Source organism: Lolium rigidum, chromosome 7 (assembly GCF_022539505.1).
Source record: "Lolium rigidum isolate FL_2022 chromosome 7, APGP_CSIRO_Lrig_0.1, whole genome shotgun sequence".
Classification (NCBI taxonomy): Eukaryota; Viridiplantae; Streptophyta; class Magnoliopsida; order Poales; family Poaceae; genus Lolium; species Lolium rigidum.
The window spans coordinates 162,252,516-162,266,793 of record NC_061514.1 but is presented as its reverse complement, the minus strand read 5'-3'; the positions used below and the strand labels follow the sequence as shown (position 1 = coordinate 162,266,793).

General features: G+C 40.9%; 1 long non-coding RNA gene across 1 annotated transcript; it reads left to right on the top strand.

Annotated features, from left to right (window-relative positions):
* Positions 1–3,571: 3,571 nt before the first annotated feature.
* On the top strand, positions 3,572–5,417 carry LOC124670065. The gene is made up of 4 exons (XR_006992380.1): positions 3,572–3,778; positions 4,172–4,362; positions 4,986–5,268; positions 5,355–5,417. It is a non-coding gene; the product is annotated as an uncharacterized LOC124670065 (long non-coding RNA).
* The last annotated feature ends 8,861 nt before the right edge of the window (positions 5,418–14,278 follow it).

The following is a 14,278-nucleotide window of genomic DNA, read 5'->3' as shown; positions in this document are numbered from 1 at the left end:
TGCAGTGCTTCTGCCTAAGATGACGAACCCTCTGCCTGCACCATAGATTTCATCTTTTCCCTCTGCTGGAGGGCCTCATAAACTTCGGCAAGGGTTAGTTCATCACGACTGTATAACAAAGTGTCTCGAAAATTCGCAAAAGAATTAGGCAACGAGACTAACAGTATAAGAGCTAGATCATCATCATCATATTTTATCTCCATGGACAGCAAATCAGAAACGATCTCTTTAAAGATCGATAGATGATTCATCATTGACGCACCTTCTTGCAGCTTGTGCGAAAACAACTTCATCTTCACGTGCATCTTACTGGTTAGATCTTTGGACATACAGATCGATTCCAGTTTCAACCACAGCGCCGATGCGGATTTCTCAGCCAGCACTTCCTGCAAGATATTGTTGGATAGATGAAGCTGAATTAATGGAAAAGTCTTACGATCTTTCCTCTTTTCATCCTCGGTCCAGGTCTTGGAATCTTTCTTGCCAAAACCATCAAGAGCTTCATCCAGATCAGAAGATTGGGTAAGTATCGCCCTCATCTTCACTTGCCACAGAGAAAATCTTGTGGTATAATCCAGCTGCGGTAGATCGAACTTCAAGGAAGACATGTCGCAAAACCCTAGATTGAAACACGGGCTCGATACCACTTGTTATAAAAGCGACAAGCAAATAACGAAGAACGAAACAAGAACACACGCAGGGGACACAAGATTTAACGTGGAAAACCCCTTCCAACACAGAAGGGAAAAAAACCACGGGCGCCAGCCAGCAAAACTGCACTATATCGGGAGGTGTTTACAAACGCCGTGGGTTATCTTATAATCTGATAAACCCTAGCCGGCGGCTTACAAGATGTATATATAGACGGTGCCGGCGACGGGCCTCGCTCCGCTCGTCAGAAGTTAGGCTCCCTTTAGTTTATGAATTTGTATCACAATACAACAGTTATGGCCGGCTTGCCGACCGACGAGTCCATTGAAATACCCGGCGAGGTGGCCCAGATCCGACAGCTGCTGCTGGTTGCTCCCGGCAACTTCATCGAGCGGCGGCCACCGCCGTTTCATCTAGGAGAAATCCGGGGAGCGGCGACACCAAGAAATCAATGGCGGCTCGGTCATCCACCATCTGTGGAGGATAGGCACCTCCACCGGACTCCCCTGCCCCCACATGGCCTGCTCCCTCCCGGATCCCACCCTGCCCAAGCTCTCCTGGCCGCGAGCTCCCTTTGCTGAGCTCCTTCGCGCCCAGCGGCCATGGAGGACGCTCCCGTGGGTGTTGGAGCCGTTCACGGCCGCGGCGAGCAGCTTCCACACGTGCACGGAGAGGGCCTCGAGCCGCGTGGCGCGGTGGCCGGATATGCTGGGATCTGGGAGCCGCACGGAGGCGGTCGACATCGGCGGCCTCGACTGCACACGAGGGCGGTAGCGAGGAGCGCGTTGGGGAGACTGCGCGGGTTGTACCGCACGAACTCGGCGACCAGTGACGGGGGCGTACCGGGGGCATTTGGGGGCGGAAGAGGGAGTACCGGTCGTGGTAGGGCTCCCACGGGAGATCCCCGTCGCTGGCGAGCATCGGAGGGCTGCGTGGAGGCATCCCCGACCGGCGGTGACAGGGCGGAAGAAGAGGCGTGTTGCCTTGCCTGGTCGACGAACTCAATGGTACACTACCTCATCCATTCATCTGATCACCATGGAGTCGATCAGGATCTGCCTGTTTGCACAAAATTTGTGTTGTTTGATTCTTAGTTTCCAGAGCAGAGTATCATGGCCTGCAAGATCATGCCAGTTGCTTTCCTTACTTTTTGACAAGTTCTTGGCTACACGCGATTGATTCAGCTTTTTCTTTATGACTTACGTTTTGTTGCGATATTAATTTGCTGGAGATTGCAATTTCAACGAAGAAAAATAGATTCTTTTAGATCAGGTGCATAACGAATGATTCTTTACCATCTTGTTTCAGCAAGAGCATTCTCAAGGGTCGCCGAGATCAAATCATAGTAATGTCCAGCTTCTTACTGTCTTTCTTCGGAACCAATTATTTCTACTACTCGAGGTCAGAGGAGAAGTTTCAAGGTAACTAATAATTGGTTTCAATCCTGAAAATTTTAGGCATGGTTGCAAGTACATGTAGATTACTTTGTGTTCCCTACAATCTTGTGGCTCCATATGTGGTAATTGTGACTATCCATGTTTTAGATTTGTTGTTTGTAATTTTGGACAACTAAGATATGTTCAGATGCATTTGAACACTATATAGCTGAACAGCTCTCACTTTCGCTCCTGTTGCTGCTAGACAAAGGCTGAATTTTGTTGATGTTCGTCACATTTGCAGTGGTCTGTTGGGCGTCTACTTAGTCGCGAAGGTAAATGAAGTAATCATGACAACTGTAGTAAAAATTTAGGTATATACATTGATTTTCATCTTATTTTGTCTACTATTTTCCTGAAGTAAGAGCATAATTATGTTTTCATTATTTAGCTGAACAATACAGGAGACCATCTTAGTTGTTTCCAGTGCAACTACAGGAGCACTCTCATAATAGCCATTACCTAGAGAAAATGTCATAACTGCCATGCTTTTCACTTCACAATCATCATTCCTATGCCACCATTTTCTGTTTTAGGGACGTGAACATTAATTTATTATGATGAGCTCATATTTGAGAATGCCCTGGTCAACTAACTCCATATACCGTAATGTAAATTTCAGTTTTGTTTTGACAAGCTGGAGATGCTGATTTTATATTTCTTGGGGGAAATATGAATGAACTAAATTAAATGGTCTAAAGTTAGTTTTGTTTCAAGATTCCGAGGACAGGGAAAAAAGCTTTGCTTACCATGATACCAATATACCTGTCGTAGATGCTTCATGTGTTGGCACTTTAGTAGGCGGACTTCAATGGAGGTACCTCATATAAGGCGAACCTTGTGCTAGAGAACTATTATTTTAGATTCCATTGCAGAAGAGGAGAGCCCCGACTCGCAACACCTTGTGGTTGATTCATATTTTTATATTATCTCTTGCTGGCTAAACTACCATTTTGTTAATCTGGATTCACCAAGATCAAAAACTTCTAAGGTATCTCTGTTTCTCTAAGTGAAGGAAATTAGACTGGAAAATGTATTGATGGTTCAACATATTCTTCACTCTAGCTTTCCATGTTACGTTGCACATAATTATCATGATGGCATGGCTATTTGTCATGTGCATGGAGCATCAGACCTATTTAGCACCTTTATATGTAATACTAAATGGGGTGAAATAACGGATGCCTTATGGTGGAGCCCAGTCAATCTTATTCTGATCGATCAGATAAGGTACCACGGGTATTCCCATGGAAGTTAATTGATGAATATATATACAAGGGATCATAGATGATGTAATATTTCGACCTATGGACTCATTGACATTCAGGTTCTTAATTTGAAATCTTCATTTCTGTTTGTTTTCAAATTTCTTGCTAGCTTAACGTCCAGGTTTTACTGGCCTAGATATACATTTGATGTATCTGCTCCGCCTTACTTTTTATCTGCCAATTGTGTATATAAGTTGGCTGTTGATTCTTCGCAATAAAGGTGTACATATTTGTAGTTTAATCTGATTACATGCCACTTATCATGCTTAGGCCCGCAGCTGATTACCTTTTCCCCGATTCTTTCACGGTGCAGATTCATATGTAAACTGAATGCTAAAAGAGAGGACTGCCCCCATCGCACTCACTTGGCTGCTGGAGCAGGGTTGCAAGCTCAATGTTTACTTGAGGGCGAATTTATCAGAGGTGCAAACATGAGCTTATTTTAATTGGATCCTTAATTTTATTCACTGTAAATTTGCTCAACTGAATTTCACTCTTTTATTTCATAGACCAGATGCTCTCTCTGCATTATTACAGACTATTTCTGTAGATCTATCTAAAAAGTGTAATTACTCCTTAGTTCTGACCAATGTTTTAGCATGTAATCCACTTACATCGTGGGTGCCTAAGCAAATGCTATTTTCCTCTTAAATCCATGTATACTGTAGTACATGTTCATCTCTTTCAGTTGCAATGCGTCCCATGTTTTTTGGGCATTCTAGCTCTTCCATTGGGTGTAAAGTAGAGTGGTATCAGTCCTTGGTATTTTTTGTGATGATAATAACATATCTCAGTGATTCTATTGCATGTTTCTAGACAAGGCATTGGGAGTTCATTTACTGTTGATTTGCATCTATGGAGTTGGGTAGTTGCTGAACGCCCTTGCAAGATTGTATGAGTCGGTGTTACCATCATTGATCTAGGAGTTTGTCCCTTTCTTGAAGCTGCGGCGGACTTCACTAGACAGTTCACATAAAGAAAGTTCTTCGTGCAAGAATGCCATCGAAGTGAGGTCTTATCTTTGCTATTTATTGAAATGTCTACGTTTCTTAGCCTCCAAATCGTTTTTCTTTTGGTAAATCATTGAAGGAAAGAGACAGTAGTTATGCTTAGATATCATAAAAGACAGTTCATCAATTATTTTCCTCTATTCCTTACTAATTGATACTACTAGGAATGCGGAAGGTAGTTCATTGTAATGATTTGATAAGAAATCAACTACAAGTATAGATTCTTGCATATGTATCTGTACTTTATCCCACTGTCCTTTGTTTCCGGTAACCAATGCATGGGTTCACATGTTAAAACATGGATATGCATTCGGCCATTATGTTTATGAGTTAACGCAATTGTCCATCTACCAATATGAGTATGTCATCTCACTTAAGGAGATCTGTTATTTCCTTCAGAACGAATAGCAACGTTTTGGTTTAGGAATTTGTGTATTTCTAGAGATCCATAACTTGCTTTCCTATGTTATTGTTTTCTGATAGGAATCTCTTAGTCGTTATCCATTTCTTTATTAATTCACTGCCAAGTTAATATATTAGGTTATCTTATTGCTTAGAGAGTATTGTGCTTCTGTTCATTGATCCAGTTTCCTTAGCTAAAGTTTCCATATGCCTTGCAGCACTTTCATCCTGATGGGAAAAAGGGAGATGAGTAAGTGTATGCGTATTGATGATAAATAGCTGTTTCATAGCTACTGCTGCGTTCAGTTTATTTGTGTATCACTCCTCAAAAATGATCAAGCTGCATATCCAGATTATGGGCTTTGTAAGCTTTTTGTCCTGATGTGATGTCATTATCGCTGATGGCAATCCCTGTACGCAGACAAGTAATATTGTGTAACGGGAGTTGTTAACAAGCCTTTAGAGTGATATGCTGCCCATGTTTCTGGCTACCACATTCTGGTCAGTGCCTATTACATTTATGTACAAATGTGTACTGCCTGATGCTTTTCTAATACTTAATTTTTTATTATTTTTCATTCTCTCAGCAGATCTCTACCGATGGAATAAACTGTGTGCATACATGTTTAGCATGTTTGGCCTATAGCATACGTGTCTCCAGTCTGTATGTGAAGAATGAGAAAGCTATATGTTGTATGTCATTGTGATAAACACTGAGACTTGTGGTGCATGCCAGTATGATTTCATATAGATTTGCTTAGCATCTCCTGCTTTTATAAGATGTAGTATATTAAGAACATATATTCAGTTATCGGCAGTGTTTAGTTTATGTTTTTCCTCATGTGTGTGTCATAATCAATGAAAAAAAATAGCTCGCTATAACAAATAGCAACATCCATTAAAATCCACTATTTTGGTGCTATAGCATGCTAATAGTGAGCAAATGTGCATGGATTTATTCAGCGGCACCTTCCTTAAAATGCTATAGAGCCACTATAGAGGCGATATAGCACGCTATTCAAAACCATGCTCATAATCAATCAATTTATACTGCTAACCATTGATGACACTAACATGTTCCTTTATGCTCAAATTTCATGATACATATATCAATTTAGAGCGTTTGTGCTAGCAGAAAAGTGTACCTACTAAATTTAGATCGACTGAACTTTCTTCAGATAGCTCCCTGCAAAGCAACATCTGATGCCCACCAGTTCCACTCCGCCCAAGCAAGCAGCTGATTTACAAATCAGAAGCCCCGGGCCACTCCATGTACACAGAGCAACCCACGCGCCGTTGCGTTCCATTTTTGCCGCCACAACCTGTTGCATTCCACTTTCGCCGCCACAACAGAAGTGAATTGCCGACGCTACATCTGTCACAGTCGCTCCCACGCCGGCAAAGCCTTCTGCCGCCTCTGCGTTTGGCTAATATGACCTGCCCCTCACCATGGCACCAGTCTCTCCTTTCCCTTGTCCATCTCCCCTCCCCTCTCCTAACAGCATGTGTCGCCATCCCGGGTAGCTCCCTTACTGACTGAGAGTCTGAGAAGAAGCTCCTCAGGCTACTACCAATGAGACAAATTGGATAGGAAAAAAAAATTCCGCCAAAAAAAAGGAGCAACTTATGTTGTCTAACGTCGATTAGAAGGACCCGCTAATAAGTAAATTCTTTTGGCCGGCTCAGATGACGAAACAGGCCAAACACTAAACTTGTTGGACCACTAAACCACTATAAACATTTTTTTCTTTCGATATAATTACCCACCCTAGCTGATCCAAGCCTCATTGAGTTCTCTCTTCATTAGAATCTAGGTGTTTCCCTTCTTCTTCCATTGAGTTTATCGGAGCAACTACACTACTACGCCCGAGCGTCTGAGCACCTTAAAAAGTTTCCCTTCTTCTTCAATTGAGTTCATCTGAGCCACTACACTACTACACCCTAGCATCTGAGCACCTTAAAAATTACCATCAATCAGCCACTATATGGCGCGGCGTGCCGCCGCGCCGATTATTGCTAGCATACACCTACGAGTGAACTGTTTTGACGAAACTTGTTCCTTGACAAGCACTATGTCACCTGCTTTAGGTCAATCAACAAAACCTAGGTGCACATGGTGAGAAGTGCTCACTTTCAATATTGCAAGAGAATAAAACCTCTGATTGTCCCCAAAAGAATAGGCACCAAAGCCCCATTCCTAATTTGGGTAAGTGCTCTGAGAATAGGTCGCACAAGTGCAGTCAGGTACATTAGTGCTCACCTTCTTTGTGGACGACGTCCAGGAACTCGGCTACTTGCAGGCGACAGGGTTGAAAAGGCAAGATGCGATGTACTCGATGCCCATGCACGCCCCCCTAGCAAAGGGTCTGGAGCCCACGATAAGCGGCAGCGATCTCTTCGTGTCGCCAGAGGTGTCCTGTGTCCACCATTTCGAAAAAAAGAGGTGTCCTGTGTCCACCAACTTCTGGTTGTGCGACGAGCCCACTCCCAATTGGTGCCGATCCCGCCGAGTAAGGAACGAAGTGACAAGTTCGTCGACTCGGCGGATGGCGCCGCTCTCTTCAATGCCCTCGCATGGATCGGACAACGAAGGGGTTAAGCGGGCGGATCTTCGTGGTGAGAGAACCTGCGGCCGCAGTTGTGACCTGTGGTGGCATGCATCGCAGGGCGACGGCGGCGATGGCGGAGGGCAGGTCGAGGGAAGTGATTAGAGGCTGATTAGCGCGGTGCGGTTGTTGTCTGTGGATCGGACAGAAGGATTTCCCAGGTGATCCTCAGGTTGGCGCGGCCCAAGTTGGCCCAGCCCATGTTTGACGCGGGCGGAACGGGAGACGACGACGAAGAAAGGACGTAGTGGCTCGGTGGCAGAATACGGAACACATTCCTCTTTTTTAAGTAGTGTAGATTGGCTGAAGGGGTTGTACACATTGGCTGCACTGCACTAGTAGAGAAACCCCCCTTTAGTATCGGTTCTAAAGGGCCTTTAGTACCGGTTAAAGATTCGGTACTAAAGCCTTCCACCTTTAGTACCGGTTCCACATGGGCACGGAGGAACCCGTGGGGCTGGAGACCTTTGGTACCGGTTCGTAACACGAACCGGTATTAAAGGCTATTTCGTTTAATTTTTTATCCATTTTTTCTAACTATTTTTCACACCCTTTTTTTTCACTCCCTCTTTTTTTATTTTTTTCAGAACTAGCATAGTGGCCCTCGCAAATGCAAGGGCATCATCTTTATGTGTTCGAGAAATACATTCATAGTTTCATGTATTTTTGCAATATGTCAGCATAAAAATATGGTTATATAGTCATAGCACATGAGTTAGAGTCTTTGATATTTCCTTCAATAGATGGGATGCAATAACAAAGGGCGTGTGTGCTTTGTGTTAGTAAACGTTTCTATTTACTACCTTCACTCCAAAATATCCAATGAATTAGTTATTGCTACATCAGAAAGATGTCGCTTTGACCTTGTTTTTCATATGATTATGTTTTCATAATTAATAAATTGAATTGTGGAAAACAATTGAATAAAATATCTAAAGTTTTTTATATTTACTCATTGAGGGCCACTTAGAATAGAAGATATGGAGGTGTTTGTCCAAGTTCTTGGAATAAGAAAATTGCTCATGCAAGTACAAAACCTCCTGATCGTCCGTCAAGGTGACCATAGCATGCCTAGGTGTGAGGCTCTAGTGAAGAGAGATAGAATTTCTATTTACTCGTGAACCAAAATATTTTTCTTTCAAGAGATAGGGATTAGGTTGCCGTAGCGTCTTAAATCGACAAAAGGTGATATCCTTTCCAATTTTGTTTTTCTACGAAGAAAAATATACCGCTAGGCAATATTATTTCAGGTTTACGGAAATACCGGCCAGATATCATCGTCCGAGATTTGTTAAAACCATTTTACAGATTTTTCGTAATTTGTAAATATTCATTAAACTTGAGAAAATTACATAAAACATGGAAAATTTTGCTTGCTAATATTTTTCTTGGGCAGTATTCGGAAAAGGCAGTTGCTGTCGAGATACCGGAAAATACCAATTGAGAAGAAGAAAAAACCTGCTCATGTCTCTATAAAATTGCTTTTGTGCCAACGGATAGGAATAGTCTTTTTGTATTGTAATATGCGGACTTGGAGCAGAGTTGTATGAAATCATCTCAGTGTCGTTTGAACTAATCTTTTGTTTTATCGGATATAGCTCGTGTCATTTTTTTAAACGGACGCGGCCCTGTTTTTATGTGGACTAGTTTTCTTTTTGCAGCCGCCCTGCCGGAACACATCTTTGTTCTAGCTGATCGCACGTCGTTTTTTCTTTTTGATTCAAAAACGGATATTACCTGCCGTTTTCTAACTGGACTCTTTGTAGCTGGCCAGCCGGAGATGCAACAGGTTGTATATATGGCATTTTTTGTTTGTTTTCACGTTGAACCAATATAGCAGTTTTTTTTTTGGTAACTCCATCGTGTCAACTACACAAATCAGACCGTTTTTTTTAGTTACGTAACTATTAATAGTTGGTAAAATCCTAGCCACTTATTTTAGATCTAACTATTATAAATAATGAAAGTGATGTGGATTAACGTGGTGTCTCTATTTTAGTTTCGTATATTGCTTTTAGTATATAATAGATTTCTAGTATTTCCGTTAGTCTCTAACTACACTTAATGTCTAGTCAAATTACTTACCTGTGGTCAAACTTCCTGGTCGGTCACTGATACGTCTCAAACGTATCTATAATTTCTTATGTTCCATGCTAGTTTTATGACAATACTCACATGTTTTATATACACTTTATATCATTTTGATGCATTTTCCGGCACTAACCTATTAACAAGATGCCGAAGCGACAGTTCCTATTTTCTGCTGTTTTTGGTTTCAGAAATCCTACACAGGAAATATTCTCGGAATTGGACGAAACAAAAGCCCACGGTCTTATTTTCCACGGAGCCTTCCAGAAGTCCGAAGAGGAGACGAAGATGGGCGACGAGGCGGCCACACCCTAGGGGGGCGCAGCCCCAGCCCTGGCCGCGCCTCCCTGTGGGGTGGGCCCCTCGAGCGTCCCCCGACTCTGCCCCTTCGCCTATATAATCTCTCCGTCGCGAAAACCCTGGTACCGAGAGCCACGATACGAGAAAAGTTACTGTGATGCCACCGCCGCCAATCCCATCTCGGGGGATTCAGGAGATCGCCTACGGCACCCTGCCGGAGAGGGGAATCATCACCGGAGGGCTCTACATCACCATGCCCGCCTCCGGACTGATGCGTGAGTAGTTCATCCTTGGACTATGGGTCCATAGTAGTAGCTAGATGGTTATCTTCTCCTCTTGTGCTATCATGTTTAGATCTTGTGAGCTGCCTATCATGATCAAGATCATCTATTTGTAATGCTACATGTTGTGTTTGTTGGGATCCGATGAATATGGAATACTATGTCAAACTGATTATCGATCTATCATATATGTGTTGTTTATGATCTTGCATGCTCTCCGTTGCTAGTAGAGGCTCTGGCCAAGTTGATACTTGTAACTCCAAGAGGGAGTATTTATGCTCGATAGTGGGTTCATGCCTCCATTGAATCTGGGACAGTGACAGAAAGTTCTAAGGTTATGGATGTGTTGTTGCCACTAGGGATAAAACAACAATGCTTTGTCCAAGGATATTTGTATTGTTTACATTACGCACAATATTTAATGCAATTGTCTGTTGTTTGCAACTTAATACTGGAAGGGGTGCGGATGCTAACCTGAAGGTGGACTTTTTAGGCATAGATGCATGCTGGATAGCGGTCTATGTTCTTTGTCGTAATGCCCTAAGTAAATCTAATATTAGTCATCATGATATGTATGTGCATTGTTATGCCCTCTCTACTTGTCAATTTCCCAACTGTAATTTGTTCACTCAACATGCTATTTATCTTATTGGAGAGACACCACTAGTGAACTGTGGACCCCGGTCCATTCTTTTACATCTGAAATACAATCTACTGCTGTCACTGTTCTCTGTTGTTCTTTGCAAATAAACATCATTCTCCACACCATACGTTTAATCCTTCGTTTACAGCAAGCCGATGAGATTGACAACCTCACTGTTAAGTTGGGGCAAAGTATTTTGATTGTGTTGTGCAGGTTCCACGTTGGCGCCGGAATCCCTGGTGTTGCGCTGCACTACACTCCTCCACCAACAACCTTCACGTGGCCTTCATCTCCTACTGGTTCGATAACCTTGGTTTCTTACTGAGGAAAAACTTGCTGATGTACGCATCACACCTTCCTATTGGGGTTCCCAATGGACGTGTGCTTCACGCGTTATCAAGCTCTTTTTCTGGCGCCGTTGCCGGGGAGATCAAGACACGCTGCAAGGGGAGTCTCTCACATCCAATCTCTTTACTTTGTTTATTGTCTTGCTTTACTTTATTTTATTTTCTGTTTTGTTTGCTTTCTTTATATCAAAAACACAAAAAAAATTAGTTACTAGTTTTACTTTTTTTTTTTGCTTTACTTATTTTTATTACTGTTAAAATGAATACTCCTGAGAACACTAAATTGTGTGACTTCACTAGCACAAATAATAATGATTTCATTTGTACACCTATTGCTCCACCTGCTACTACATCAGAATTTTATGAAATTAAACCTGCTTTACTAAATCTTGTTATGAGAGAGCAATTTTCTGGTGTTAGTACTGATGATGCCGCTGCCCATCTTAATAATTTTGTTGAACTTTGTGAAATGCAAAAGTATAAGGATGTAGATGGGGACATTATAAAACTGAAATTGTTTCCTTTCTCCTTAAGAGGAATAGCTAAAGATTGGTTGCTATCTTTGCCTAAGAATAGTATTGATTCATGGACTAAATGTAAAGATGCTTTCATTGATAGATATTATCCTCCTGCTAAAATTATATCTTTGAGAAGTAGCATTATGAATTTTAAGCAATTGGATAATGAACATGTTGCCCAAGCATGGGAAAGAATGAAATCTTTGGTAAAGAATTGCCCTACCCACGGACTAACTACTTGGATGATCATCCAAACCTTTTATGCAGGATTAAATTTTTCTTCGAGGAACCTATTAGATTCAGATGCTGGAGGTACTTTTATGTCCATCACTTTGGGTGCCGCAACAAAGCTTCTTGATGATATGATGATCAACTACTCTGAATGGCACACTGAAAGGACTCCACAAGGTAAGAAGGTAAATTCTGTTGAAGAAACCTCCTCCTTGAGTGATAAGATTGATGTTATTATGTCTATGCTTATTAATGGTAGATCTAATGTTGATCCTAATAATGTTCCTTTAGCTTCATTGGTTGCTCAAGAAGAGCATGTTGATGTGAACTTCATTAAAAATAGTAATTTCAACAACAATATTTATAGGAATAATTTGGGTAACAACAACTATATACCATATCCTTCTAATAGTAGTAATTCTTATGGTAGATCTGTTTTGCCTAGTGAGGAAAAGATGCTAGAAATTGAAAGAGCTACTAAGAGCTTTATGCAATCACAATATGAGCAAAATCAATTGTTTACTAAAACTATGAATGAACAATCTGTCTTGTTGAAAAATATAGGGAATCAACTTGAAAATTTGAATATGAAAATTTCTGGTTTGCAAACTAAGCTTTCAAATGCTGAAAACCGAATCTCATACATGTCTGAGTCACAAGCTTCTTTAATTAATAAAATGGCTGCTAAACCTGAGGATAATGATAACAAAATTCTTACTACAGCAAACGCTATCCAAGTTCGAATTAATGACAATATTAGATTGATGGCTGAATTGCATGCTAGGTGGGAAAGAGAAGAAAAACTTGCTAAAGAGAATAATGTAGCTAAGTTTGGACTATCACCACCACTAGTAATGTTAATGCTTCACATGTTGCTAAACCTTCTACTACCAATGGTAAAATAATTGGTGTTGGCAATGTTTCTACTCCTAATACAAAGCGTGCAAAATTGCCTGAAACTGCTGAAACTGTTTGTGATAAAAGTGCTGAAATTTTTCAGAATATTGGGGACAATGATCCCATTGCTTTAGATCATAATGGTTTATATTTTGATAATTTTCATATCTCTGAAGTTATTAAGTTCTTGCAAAAACTTGCTAGAAGTCCTAATACTAGTGCTATAAACTTGGCCTTTACAAAACATATTACAAATGCTCTCATTAAAGCTAGAGAAGAGAAATTAAAACTTGAAACTTCTATTCCTAGGAAGTTAGAAGATGGTTGGGAGCCCATCATTAAAATTAAGGTCAATGATTTTGATTGTAATGCTTTATGTGATCTTGGTGCAAGTATTTCTGTTATGCCTAAGAAACTCTAGGATATGCTTGACTTGCCACCATTGAAAAATTGTTATTTGGATGTTAATCTTGTTGATAATTCTATAAGTAAACCTTTGGGGAGGATTGATAATGTTCACATTACGGTTAACAATAACCTTGTCCCCGTTGATTTTGTTGTCCTGGATATTGAATGCAATGCATCTTGTCCTATTATTTTGGGAAGACCCTTTCTTCGAACTGTTGGTGCTATTATTGATATGAAGGAAGGAAATATTAAGTATCAATTCCCTCTTAAGAAAGGTATGGAACACTTCCCTAGAAAGAGAATGAAGTTGCCTTTTGATTCTATTATTAGAACAAATTATGATGTTGATGCTTCATCTCTTGATGTTACTTGAATTACACTTTCTGCGCCTAGCTGAAAGGTGTTAAAGAAAAGCGCTTATGGGAGACAACCGATTATTTTATTTCTGCAATTTTTGTTTTATATTTGTGTCTTGGAAGTTGTTACTACTGTAGCAACCTCTCCTTATCTTTACTTTATTTCATTGTTGTGCCAAGTAAAGTCTTTGATAGTAAGGTTGATACTAGATTGCGCAGAAACAGATTTCTAGCTGTCACGAATTTGAGTAGATCTCTCTGTAGGAAACTCAGAAAAATCTGCGAAAATTCATGAGTAATCCTCAGATATGTACGCAACTTTCATTCAATTTCATCTTCTTCATCTGAGCATGTTAAGTGCCTCTAAAAAATTCGTCTTTACGGAATGTTCTGTTTTGACAGATTCTGCCTTTTATTTCACATTGCCTCTTTTACTGTGTTGAGTGGATTTCTTTGCTCCATTAACTTTCAGTAGCCTTGGGTAATGTCCAGAAGTGTTGGGAATGATTGTGTCCTCTCTGAACATGTGAATTTTTGATTATGCACTAACCCTGTAATGAGTTTGTTTTGAGTTTGATGTGGAGGAAGTTTTCAAGGGTCAAGAGAGGAGGATGATATAATATGATCAAGAAGAGTGAAAAGTCTAAGCTTGGGGATGCCCCCATGGTTCATCCCTGCATATTTGAAGAAGACTCAAGCATCCAAGCTTGGGGATGCCCAAGGCATCCCCTTCTTCATCGACAACTTATCAGGTCACCTCTAGTGAAACTATATTTTTATTCCGTCACATCTTATGTGCTTTACTTGGAGCGTCTGTATGCTTTTAATTTTGTTTG